The sequence below is a fragment of the Triticum dicoccoides genome, chromosome 1A (assembly GCF_002162155.2).
Source record: "Triticum dicoccoides isolate Atlit2015 ecotype Zavitan chromosome 1A, WEW_v2.0, whole genome shotgun sequence".
NCBI lineage: Eukaryota > Viridiplantae > Streptophyta > Magnoliopsida > Poales > Poaceae > Triticum > Triticum dicoccoides.
In genome coordinates this window covers 493,994,410-494,007,066 of record NC_041380.1, presented here as the reverse complement: position 1 = coordinate 494,007,066, position 12,657 = coordinate 493,994,410, and the positions used below count along the sequence as shown (strand labels likewise).

Genomic DNA, 12,657 nt, shown 5'->3' with positions numbered 1-12,657 from the left:
CGGCCAGAACCTCGATCTCCGGCAGGCTAGAACCTCGAGCTTTCTCCATGCAGCACCTCGAGCTTGATCCCCAGCCCTAGGACCCCGCCGCCGGTGCCATCTCCTTGGGCTCCCGCCACTCAGCACCTCGAGCTCCATCTTCGGCAGCAAGATAATGTCGCCGGCTCCAGCACATAGATCTCCGTCTCTGCCGCTGCCAGGCTCAGGCGCCGTGCCTCCATCTTCCCCTCCTCCTTGCTGTAGTGTGGCCAGGCGTCACTGCAGCCTGCACCTTCACACGGACGAGCTCCTCCATAGCGAGGTTCTTTCCTTCACGGTCAGGGAGGGGAAGATCTGCTCCCTGCCGGTGCTCTGCTCCCCATCTTCCTACCAGAGCTCTACTCCCCTTCTCACCAGTAGATCTTCGGCAAGCTCCATCAAGTTTTAGAGTTCCTCACTGAAGAAGAAGGTACAAGGAATTCAAAATCTTCACATACTGCAATATGAAGAAGGTACAGGGAATTCTAAATCTCAGGCAAGCTCCATCAAGTTTTCAATTGCTTGATGCAGTGTAGACTTTTTTGATTAGCCATTATTCAAAGCTGAAAAGATTGTGTGAGGATGAAGTGGTTATGTGCTCCTGTAACTAGAATTAGAAATTGACAGCAAGTGCATAAAGTCAGGTTCCTCACATACTGCAATCATGCATGCAATTTGTCCCATGTAGGAAGATGGGTACATACTGTAGGCACCCATACAGCAAGTGCATGAAATTTATGTGCTCCTATAGGGGATGAAGTTGTCCCCTGCTGCTGTAACTATAATATGGAGTGGTTCAATTTGGGCACTTTAGGATAAGAAAAGTACCTCGATTAGGTTTTTGTCGACGGTAAGATGGTTGAGAGTGAGAGTTCCAGTTTTGTCACATTAGAGAACATCCATTCCTGCCATTTCCTCAATTGTTGTCATCCTTTTGGTGATGGCACCCTGCAAAGTTAAGAAAAAATTCAGTGATATAAGAAAGCAGTGACACTCATGATGTCATCCATTTTCAACACATTTCTGTCTTTGTAATAATCCTCAATTATTATTTTCATTGTTTATTTGCACAAACTAAAGTAAAGATAATATGGATGAATGCCTAAAGTTTATCACAGTTTATGACTCTCCTTTTCAACTTGCCTGTCACAGTGAGCTCAAGTTGTGTCATCGCCACCACTGCGATGATGTTTGGTGTTGATCTCAACATGAGTCCTCGACAAGATGATGATTGGGAACTTGAAGAACCAGAAGAACAAGAAGAACCAGATTTAAATTGGCTTCCTGAAGAAGAACAAGATATGAATTAGATTCCTCAAGAAGAACAAGAAGAACCAGATTTACATTTCATTCCTCAAGAAGAACAAGTACCAGATCTGAATTTGATTCCTCAAGAAGAAGAAGTACAACTTGAAGCCAATGAAGAAGAAGAAGAAGGAGAAGTACAACTTGAAGATGTTGAGCATCCAAAAAGCAGAGAACTGACAAATAAGGAGAGATTTGGTGTTTATTTTGCTCTCAAAGTAATCAGGAACAAAGATGGACAAGTGGTGAAAACAGACAAGAAGCTCATTGCCGACCTACTGAAGACAAGCCTAAGCACTGTTCGTAGAATATGGAGAAGAGCAAATCACCAAATTGCACGAGGGGTGAAAGTTGATGTCTCGAACCAAAAGAAAGGTAATGTTGGCCGTAAGCCGAAAGATCTGGACCTGTTGAGGATGGCGACAATCCCACTAAATAGGCGGAGGACATTTCAAAGTCTATCAAGGTCCTTGGGTGTAAGTTGCACGACCTTACACGTAAGGTTTGTGTTGGGTGAGTTGAGGTGCAACACTAAAAAACAGAGGCCCACGATAAAGCCAGCCAACCAGATACAAAGATTGAGATTTTGCATTTCTATGGCTGATGATAATTGGCTGAGAACTCCCTGGCCTCCTTTCCGGGAATTAGATGTCATAGTCTACATGGATGAGAAATGGTTTAATCTGACACATGAGGTGAATGGCTACTTGCTGCTTCCTGAAGAACATGATCTCTTGCACACCTTGCATCATAAGGATAGCATCGCGAAGGTGATGTTTCTCGCGGCCGTTGCTAAACCAAGATATGGCAAAGATGGTGTCGTCACGTTTGATGGAAAGATAGGCATTTGACCCTTTGTCACAGAGTCTCCGGCTCAAAGGAGTGAAAATAGAGAAAAAGGGACACTCGAACTCAAATCATTGAAAGTTACAAGAGATGTATTGAGGCTATATATGTGTGAGAAACTGATTCCAGCTATCCAGGACCTGTGGCCCACCAAAGATGAAGAACGGACCATCTTTATCCAGCAAGATAATGCTACACCGCATCTTAAGCCTAGTGACGAGGTTTTCCAACAGGCCGTAGAACAAACTGATCTGGATATCAAGTTGATCCAACAACCTCTAAACAGCCCCGACCTGAATATTCTTGATCTCTGCATCTTCAGGTCTCTCCAGTCGCATACCGATTGCAGAGCACCTCAAAGCATCAGGGAATTGATAGAAGGCTTGGAGGAAGAATATCGAAACTATGATGTCGACACGCTAGCTCGAAGCTTCGTGACACTGCAATCATGCATGCGAGAGATTATGAGAAAAAAGGAGGGATATACTACAAGATTCCTCGCATGCATAAAGAACGTCGGCAACAAGAAGGAAGGCTTTCTATTGCTCTCTCTTTAGACGTTGAGCTAGTTGAGTGGACATTGGCACTTATAGCAGCAGCAGACCTCAAAGCAGCAGCAGCAGCCCTCTCGAAGCAGAGAAAGAGAAATAGGAGCAGCAACACCCTCCAAGCAGCACCACCCACCAAGCAGGGAAAGAGAAAGAAGAGCAGAAACACCCTCTAAGCAGAGAAAGAGGAAGAAGAACAACATCATTCTCCAGGCAACATTACCCTCCAAGCAGCACCACCCTCCAAGCAGAGAAAGAGAAAGAAGAGCAGAAACACCCTCCAAGCAGAGAAAGGAAAAGAAGAGAAACAACATTCTGCAGCCAACATTACCCTCCAAGCAGCACCACCCTCTAAGTAGAGAAAGAGAAAGAAGATCCGCAACACCCGCCAAGCAGAGAAAGGGAAAGGAACAATTCCGTTGGTCACGTGCGTCCCAGCAAAGGTTGTGTTCAACAGGATAATGGAAGCAGTTCGCAGTCCAGTAATGTGTTAAATTTTACACAATCTCTATGTCAATAACATGCTACTGGAACCAAAAGATTTAATGATGATGTGTGTACTGGAACCAATCATGCTACTCCTAGTGTTGCAAGCTCATCATGCTACTCGAATAAAAAAAGAAAGACTTGAAAATAAAGAAAAAAATGTTCCAAGACTGAATTAGGAGTAATAAATATTTTTTCTAGAAACACATCAGCGGTAAGATGCATGACATTAGGAAAGTAACAATTCAAGCTAAACAACATTTACATTGTTTTATAAACAGATTTAGTCATTCTACACAACTCATTGTTAATCTACACTAATCATTGGACATAATACTCCAAAATATCAACCTTGAGTGAATACAATTCCGAATGTGCCGCTTCAGGTAATTGACATTGTATTGCCACTAAACAAAACATTCTACTGAACGAAAAACAAACAGAGAAAACCATCAAGACATTATCAAGCACATGTCCTATATGTAAATGGACAGGGATAGCACTTCCAATATTTATCATACCATAAAAATGATTTAGCTGAATACTTCTCAAAGGGATGAAACATCCAGATTTGAAGTTCTTAATTTGTACTAGCAACTGCTTGGTCAAAAGGCCTGGGCTTACTACATGAGCATTTTGCAGTAAAATAATAATAAATGAAGAAACTAACTGACCTGATAAGCTTGAATGTTGTCCAAAACTTGCAATGAAACCAAATCTTTGTTCATCTTTCCTGGATCTAAGGCATCTTTGCAAGATGGACCTGATAAGCATCCTCTGTTTCTTCTATTTGTAAGATGGACAAGTACCAAATCTTTGCAAGATGGACCTGATAATCAAGAACAAAGATGGAAATGTACCAAATCTAGTAGCTTCAGTGTACACACAAGTGGAGAACAAAAATCTCTAATGTGTGATGAAAACAAATAAGTAATCCTGGGATAGACAGTAATTTTCTCCAATGCTTCTTGTCTAGTTATCCTGTTGTACTACTGTGTTATTTGCATCTCAAGTCTGATTGAAATGCACATTATAATGATGTGTCTGTAGCTTCTTTAACAAGATCACTAAATACAGTTTCTTGGCGGTCCTAGTATTGTTTATCATGTTTATTACTGCAAGTTCATGATCCAATAATTAAGAGCATGTCTAAGATTATTTGGTCTCTGAACATTTGGTCACGGAAATTCGATCTTGACTGAACAACAACTTGACAGATCAAAACCTGACAGAAACAACTGCTCTTGTGTTGAATCAAACCGAATCTGATGTTATCTGTGATATAATCCATGAACCTGAATGGGTTGAAACAAATTGAAACAACCAAGAACATGAATCTGATAGATGCTCCCAGAATTCCCTCAGCTCATCCTTGGTCAGCACCAGAGCAACGACCCCCTTCGCTGTACAAGCGCATCAAACATCTGTGCCGTGAATTCCTGTGATCCAACCATCCCTAGAACACAAAGTTGGGAAGATCATTTGTGGCAGTAGTTCTGTTGCACACTGGCTAAAAATTCAGACTTTCTTTTTTCCTTATAATAAAGCTGACGCTTCAGGGAAATGGATGAGCGAGCGAGCTTACCAATGTACTGGCTGAAGTGCGAGCGGAGGAGCAGGCTGTAGATGATGAGGCAGTCGAACCACTTCTCCACCTCGGGCCAGCTGCCCTGCGTGACCATGCTCTGGTCGAGGAACTACAGGCCCCAGACCGCGCGCGCGGCGCCGGTCATGCTCTGGTCCAGCCGGCACTGGCTCACTAGCGCGTTGTCACCGCCCCGCTTGGCCATGCGGTGCGCCTCAGCTCAGAAGGATCTGCGGCCGCGTTCCTGGAGAGCAACGACGCGGCGGTCCATAGACTGGGTGGGGAGCTGGGGCCGGCGACCTACGCCTCCCCTGCATCTGCCAAGGCGCACCGACCGGCACCTACTGCGGGCCTGGCCGGGAGGCCTCACCCTGCAGGATGGGGCCTCGCCCTGCGGGCGACGCCGGTTGTGGCTGCTCCGGTCCGTCCTCAGTGGGTGTGCCGGCTGGCTCGGGATGGAGTCAGAGCTCGCGTACTGCCGCTCCAGGCCGCCGCCCGTAGTTCTGCCCACAGATCAACTACCGGTGATGCGGAGAAAATTGAAGCTTGAGATGGTGGGGAACGAGGAGGGGGATGAGGCGGTTGCATCGCAACGTGGTTCGGGGGAGGAAGCCGGCGTGGGGCAGGTGTCGGTGTCAAAATCGGCATATCTGAGGTAGGGGTTCCCAAGCTGTGTGTCTGAGGATCAATGGTAACAAGGGACAATAGGAACATAATATTTACCCAGGTTTGGGCCCTCTTAAAGAAGGTAAAATCCTACGTCCTGCTTGATTGTATTCGGTGTGTATAAGGGTTACAAGAGTTGATCTACCTCGAGATCATGATGGTTAAACCCTAGCTGTCTAGCCTATGATTCTTCTCCTCCCTCCTACGGACCTAACCCTCCGGTTTATACAGACCGGAGGGGCCTAGGGTTGTATAGAGTCGATTTGCAAAGGAATGAAGTATTACACCCGGACACCAAACTTGTCATTCCACGCACATAGGAGTCCTACCCGGACAAGGGGGATAATCTTCTGCTTTGTCTTCATGGCCCATCAGTCCGGCCCATATCAAATAGACCGGACACCCGAGGATCCCCTAATCCAGGACTCCCTTAGTAGCCCCTGAACCAGTCTTCGATGACGATGTGTTCGGCACGCAAATTTTCTTCAGCATTGCAAGGCGGGTTCTTCCTTCCGAACATTTTAATTAGGCTTCCTGCATAAAGGGATTGTATCCGGCTGTGCATAATCAATTCAACCCTTAGCCACAAAGGCAAGGCGTCCAAATGGAAACAGTGTCTTTGCTGACAACTTTTTCGGCGAAGCGTCGCACTTGACTTTTTAACACTTCAAACCATTTTCATGCTTCTCGTTTCACGTTTCGAGGCCTAGCCTCCATTGGCACGTCTTGTCAAAACAAAGATCATGCCCGCCCATTACGGGATTCTCATCAATATGATTTGGGTAATCCAACCGCACCTTACGCACGATCTCGTTGGGAGCAGGCGAGTTTTATGGCTATAGAGGGGACGCATGGCATTTTCACTGTCCATAAAAGGGTAAAGACCCCTCCTTTTTCTTCATGCCTTCCTCTAGCTTCTGTCTCCAAATCTCCAAGCCAGCGCCTACAACTCCGATCTCCTCCACCAATGCCACCCTTCCCAGCAATGGCCGGGTCTGGCTCCAAGTCAAGTGGGAGGCCTCCACCATCACCGAAAAGGACATCAAGGATCTTTGGAGCGCGGACTATCTGTCTGCGGACATCGCGCATAGGCTTCCAGATGAAGACTAGGTCATTCCTACTCCAGGACCTGGTGATAGGGTTGTGTTCATCCCCCATTTCCTTCGGGGGCTAGGATTTCCCCTCCACCCCTTTGTCCGGGGTCTTATGTTTTTCTACAGGCTAGATTTCCGCGATCTAGCCCCAAATTCCTTCCTCCACATATCTGCTTTTATAGTCGTGTGTGAGGCTCTCCTCCGCATCCCCCCACACTTCGGCATGTGGCTCAAAGTCTTCAATCTGAAGCCGAAGGTGGTTGACGGATAGCATGCGAATTGCGGTGAAGCTATGGTAAGCAAGCTCTCCAACGCAATCTGGCCAAAAGGGGCATTCGTAGAAACAATCAAGGTATGGCAGCAGGAGTGGTTCTGTATCACCGAACCCCGCAACGCCACCTGGGCGGCCACACTTGATTTCAGATCCGGACCCCCCGTGAGACTCACCTAATGGACCGCCAAGGGCCTTGATTGGGGGTCCAAATTGCAGGTGAAGATGCTCCAGAAGCGCATCTCCGACATGTTGGGTGAGAACACCAGTCTCACAAACGTGATTCAAGTGATGCTCTTCCGTCGCACCCTTCCCTGCCAGCTCCGGGCCTCCCCCATGTGGGAGTTCAATTCGGAGGAGCCACGGACCCTGAAGCGCTTCTTCGGCACCACACACGAAGATATATAGAAGCAACTCTTCAAGGCTCAGAAAAAGTGGCCGAAGAAGACAGAGGACATCGGACTCGACATCGAGAAACCAGCCACGGCGGTAAGCATAATCTTTCCGAAGACCTAACCGGTCAATATTTCAGATATAATAGAAATTATATTGCATGCTTTCCTTACAGGTCTAGACGGCAAAGGCGGAGCGGATCAACTGCCCGACACCGTTGCCTAAAGACCCGACCACACCCCAGCTAACGGAGATGCTGGTCCCGGCGCCCTATTAGGCGCCGGAGAAGAAAACCAAGAAGAAAGGCAAGGAGGCCAAGGGTGGCCCCCACCCCAAGGGTCCTTCAGAAACAGTGTCCGGAGAGACTGAAGCCCTCTCTTCCCATGAAGGATATGAGGAGGAAGAGGAGGTTGAGGTGGAAAGTGACTCCCCCGTAAGGGGAGGAAGAAGAAGAGGGTGGCCTCCAAAGACCCGGAGTGGGAGATGCCCCAGAGGGGGAAGCTGACACTCTCCGACAGTTCGGATTCAGAGTTCGAATTAGTCCCCAAGAAACCTCCCAGGGTGAAGCCCCTGGCCGAATCGTAAGTATTCATAAACGCACTGTTATCTTTGGTCTACTTGCTTTCATTATGTAAGTTATTTTGTTATTTGCCATTCAGCCCTACCCGCGTACTATGATACATCTCCAACATATCTATAATTTATGAAGTATTCATGCTGTTATATTATCATTCTTGAATGTTTTACAATCATTTTATAGAAACTTTATATCATTTTTGGGACTAACCTATTGACTCAGTGCCCGGTGCCAGTTGCTGTTTTTTTGCTTATTTTTCACATCGCAGGAAATCAATATCAAATGGAGTCCAAACACTACAAAACTTTTTGTGGATTTTTCATGGACTAGAAGACATCCATTGGGCCAGAGGAGCACCTCTGGGGTGCCCCATGGGGGGCACAACCCACCAGGGCGCGCCTGGGGACCCAGGCGCGCCCAGGTGGGTTGTGCTCACCTCGGTGGCCTCCCACACCCCCTCTTCACCCTATTAATTCCCAAATATTCCAAAAAGCCTCGGGGTAACCCTAGATGAGAAGTTCCGCCACCGCAAGACTTTGTAGCCACCAAAAACCAATCTAGACCTTGTTCCGACACTCCGCCGAAGGGGGAAATCATCACCGGTGGCCATCTTCATCATCCCGGCGGCCACCATGATGAGGAGGGAGTAGTCCACCCTCGGGGCTGAGGGTTTGTACCAGTAGTTATGTGTTTAATCTTTCTTTTTTCTCGTGTTCTTGAGATGTCACGATCTTGATGTATCAAGGGCTTTGTTAATATAGTCGGATCATATGGTGTTTTACCCTCTCTATATTGTTGTGATGAATTGAGTTTTTCCCTTTGAGATTTTGCTGTTACCGGATTGACTACTTTTATGGATTTGAGAGCACTTGATATATGTCTTGCATATAAATACTCGTGGTGATAATGGGGCGTCATATTGATTCACTTGATGTATGTTTTGGCAGTCAACTCGTGGATTCCCGAGGTGACATTGGGGTAATCTATGCATCGGGGTTGATGCATGTTCTTGTCTTTGTTTCTCCAGTAGAAATCTTGTGGCATTCTTTGAGGTTCATTGTGTTGGATTGAGTATTATGAATCTAAAATTATTTGTTGTTATTTTAGTACGAACTCTTGGATAGATCGATTAGAAAGAATAACTTCGAGGTGGTTTCGTACCCTACAGACGATTTCTTATGTTCTCCGCTAGATAGGAACTTTGGAGTGATTCTTCATCGCACGCTGAGGGATGGTTATATGATCCAATTATATTAGCATTGTTGAGAGTTTGCACTAGCGAAAGTACGGACCCTAGGCCTCATTTTCAAGCATTGTAATACCATTTTGCTCCGTTTTATCAATTGCTACCTTGCTGTTCAGATTATAAAAATATATTTCTAGCATCAATATTACACTTTTATCACCATCTCTTCGTCGAACTAGTGCACCTATACAATTTAACATTGTATTAGGTGTGTTGGGAACACAAGAGATTTCTTGTATTTGGTTGCAGGGTTGTTTGAGAGAGACCATCTTCATCCTACACCTCCCACAGATTGATAAACCTTAGGTCATCCACTTGAGGGAAAATTGCTAGTGTCCTACAAAACTCTACGCTTGGATGCCCAACATGAGTCTACAAGAATAAAGTTGCGTAGTAGACATCAAGCTCTTTTCTAGCACTGTTGCCGGGGATGTGAGTGCTTGAAGGTATATCTTTAGATCTTGCAATCGAATCTTTTAGTTTCTTGTTTTATTACTAGTTTGGTTTATAAAAAGAAAACTACAAAAAAATGGAATTGAGGTTGCATCATGTTGTTCATCGTTATAATGTCTTTCGTGAAAATGATGGAAAGGAAAATTATGCTCAATTGATAGAAGAAGAATTCAATAGAATGTTTGGTATAAATGATGAGCATGATTGCAATGTTGTTAGTATGAATTCTTTGAATATCCATGATGCTAATGATATGCAAAGCCATAAGCTTGTGGATGCTACTTTTGATTAAGATGATATTTTTAGTCCCCCAAGATTTGAGGTGCAAATTTGTTATAATGATTGCATGCCTCCTATTTATGATGATTATAATGATGAAAGTGGATTTGGAGAGCTCATGGCTTTATTTAGTGATAAATCCACCATTTTGGATGCTTCAATTGACTATGATAACAAAGTTTCTATCTATGATGATTATGGTGATGAGATGTATGCTATAAAGAATAATGATAACCATGAAACTTGTCATCATGATTTTAATTTTCCCTCTCATGATAGTTATTTTGTTGAGTTTGCCCCACTACTATTGATGAGAAGAAATTTTCTTATGTGGAGAGTAATAAGTTTTCTATACTTTTGTGTCATGAAAATAATGCTTTATGTGATGGTTATATTGTTGAATTTCTTCATGATGCTACTGAAAATTGTTATCAGGGAGGAACTTATGCTTGTAGGAATTGCAATAATATCAAGTTTCCTCTCTATGTGTTGAAAATCTTGAAGTTGTGCTTGTTTTACCTTCCTATGCTAGTTGATTCTTGCTCCCATAAATTGTTTGATACCAAATCCCTATGCATAGGAAGTGGGTTAGACTTAAATTTTCTTGCCATGTGATTCATGATGCTCCCGTTATGTTTCAATTCTTATCTTTTATGCGAGCATCATTGAAATCATCATGCCTAGCTAAAAGGCATTAAAGAAAAGAGCTTGTTGGGAGACAACCCAACATTTACCCCTACTGTTTTGGTGTGTTCACATGATTAGGATATTGTATTAATCATGTTTTATAGCTTTTGTTTCAATTAAGTGCCAAGTAAGACCTTTGGGATGGTCTATGGTGATAGTTGATTTGATCTTGCTGAAAAACAGAAACTTTTGTGCTCAGGAAAATATTTCTCATTTTTAATAGAAGTGCGATAAAATACTGATTCTTTCTACAGAAGATTAATAGACATATTTCCCAGGTTTTCCTTATTTTTCATAATTTTTGGATTAACATAAGTATGGTTGGAGTACAGATTACTACAGACTGTTCTGTTTTTGACAGATTCTGTTTTCAATGCATAGTTTGCTTGTTTTCTAGTTTCTATGGCTTATATTGATCAATATAAATTGTGGGAATGATATGATACAGTAGTAATTTTGTTGAGACAATTATGAATCTTGTCTTTGACAGTAACAAAGTGAAATGGTTTGCTCTTTATCGTACTAACTTATCGCACGAAGTTCCGGTGAGTTTTGTGTGATTGAAGTTTTTCAAGTTTTTGGTGTGATATCGATATGAAGAGAATAAGGAGTGACAAGACCCTAAGCTTGGGGATGCTGAAGGCACACCAAGGTAATATTTAAGGAAGATCCAAGATACTAAGCTTGGGGATGCCCCGGAAGGCATCCCCTCTTTCGTCTTCAACATTATCGATAACCTCACTTGGAGCTATGTTTTCATTCGTCACATGATATGAGTTTTACTTGGAGCATCATTTCCTTTTGTTAGGATTTTCTTGCTGTTATTTATAATAATATTTTGCATCATTCTTTTCAATAAAATGCCAAGGATAGCCTTTACCATGCTTATTTTGCAAGTCTATATGTTGCTGTTTCAAAACAGAAAGTTTGCCGTTGTTGCAAAAATTCCTTAGAAAATTAAGAATGTGATAAAATGCTGAAATTTTTTGCATATTAATATCTGATAAATTTTCTACAGTGTGTTAAAATTTCATAATTTTTGGAGTTAAATAAGTATTGATACTCTTGCATTCATTGCAGGCTGTACTGCTTTGGCAGATTGCTGTTATGTTTGCATTATTTGCATATGTTTGCTTGTTTAATGATCTTGTTTGAGGATAGGAGTGTTAAATATGAAGATACATTTAGTTGTTAAATAATAATTTTAGTGATTTTCTACAGTGGAGAATGATAAAGTTTTTGCATTGGTTTATACTAACTTATCTCACATGTTCTTGTTGAGTTTTGTGTGGATGAAGTTTTTAAGATTTAGGGCAGCCGTGATATAAAAGGAATTAAGGAGACTAAAAAGTTCAAGATTGGGGATGCCCAAGGCATCCCAAGATAATATTTCAAGAAGTCTCAAGCATCTAAGCTTGGGGATGCCCTGGTAGGCATCCCACCTTTCTTCATCAACAATTATCGGTTAGTATCGGTTGCGCCTAAGTTTTTGCCTCTTCACATGAGTTGTGTTGTTCTTAGAATGTAATTTTATTTTGTTTTTTCTTGCTGTTTTAATAAAATACTTAGATCTGAAAGTTTTTAAATAAGATAGAGTCCTCAAATAGCTACCCATTTACATAACTACTCGCTTGATCTTCACTTATATATTTTTGGAGTAGCTTGTCATTTACTCTTGTGCTTCACTTATATCCTATGAGTAAATTGTTGAATAAATTGAATATAATGAAGCTGAAATTATATGTTCATATCATGCCTAGTGGTAGCTTCACATTGGGTTTAGAAAGTGAAATCATTTGAAGCTTGACAATCACAATATTGGTCATACAAGCAATTCATGAATGATTACTATAAGGAAGAGAACTTTCACATGCAAATACACTATCTCGGAAATCTTTTGTGATTGTGAGCCCCCAGCAAAATATTATATGCCAAAACTGTTGACGTTGGACAAGGAAGACAAGTAATGGTTAATGTTTGTTCATATTCATACAAAAGTTATATTGTCATAGATCCTTCAACATGTGGTGCTTGCCCCCCATCTTTGTTAGCCAAAAATTCTGCACCAAGTAGATATACTAGTTGTGCATCCAAAAACCCTTAAACGCAAATCTTATTTTCAAGAGTACACCATACCTACCTAAGGATTGAGAAAGTTCCTTCAAGTAAGTTGTCATCGGTGCAATAAGGCAATAAAAATTGC

General features: G+C 42.8%; 1 long non-coding RNA gene across 2 annotated transcripts; it reads right to left on the bottom strand.

Moving 5' to 3' along the window:
- Window positions 1-6: 6 nt before the first annotated feature.
- On the bottom strand, window positions 7-5,441 carry LOC119281939. Of its 2 annotated transcripts, XR_005138586.1 has the most exons (5): window positions 4,789-5,441; window positions 4,429-4,659; window positions 3,878-4,032; window positions 847-966; window positions 7-436 (listed from the first exon to the last, which is right to left on the bottom strand). It is a non-coding gene; the product is annotated as an uncharacterized LOC119281939 (long non-coding RNA). The 2 variants fall into 2 exon arrangements; XR_005138585.1 differs by having other exon boundaries at window positions 3,878-4,659.
- Between the last annotated feature and the right edge of the window lie 7,216 nt (window positions 5,442-12,657).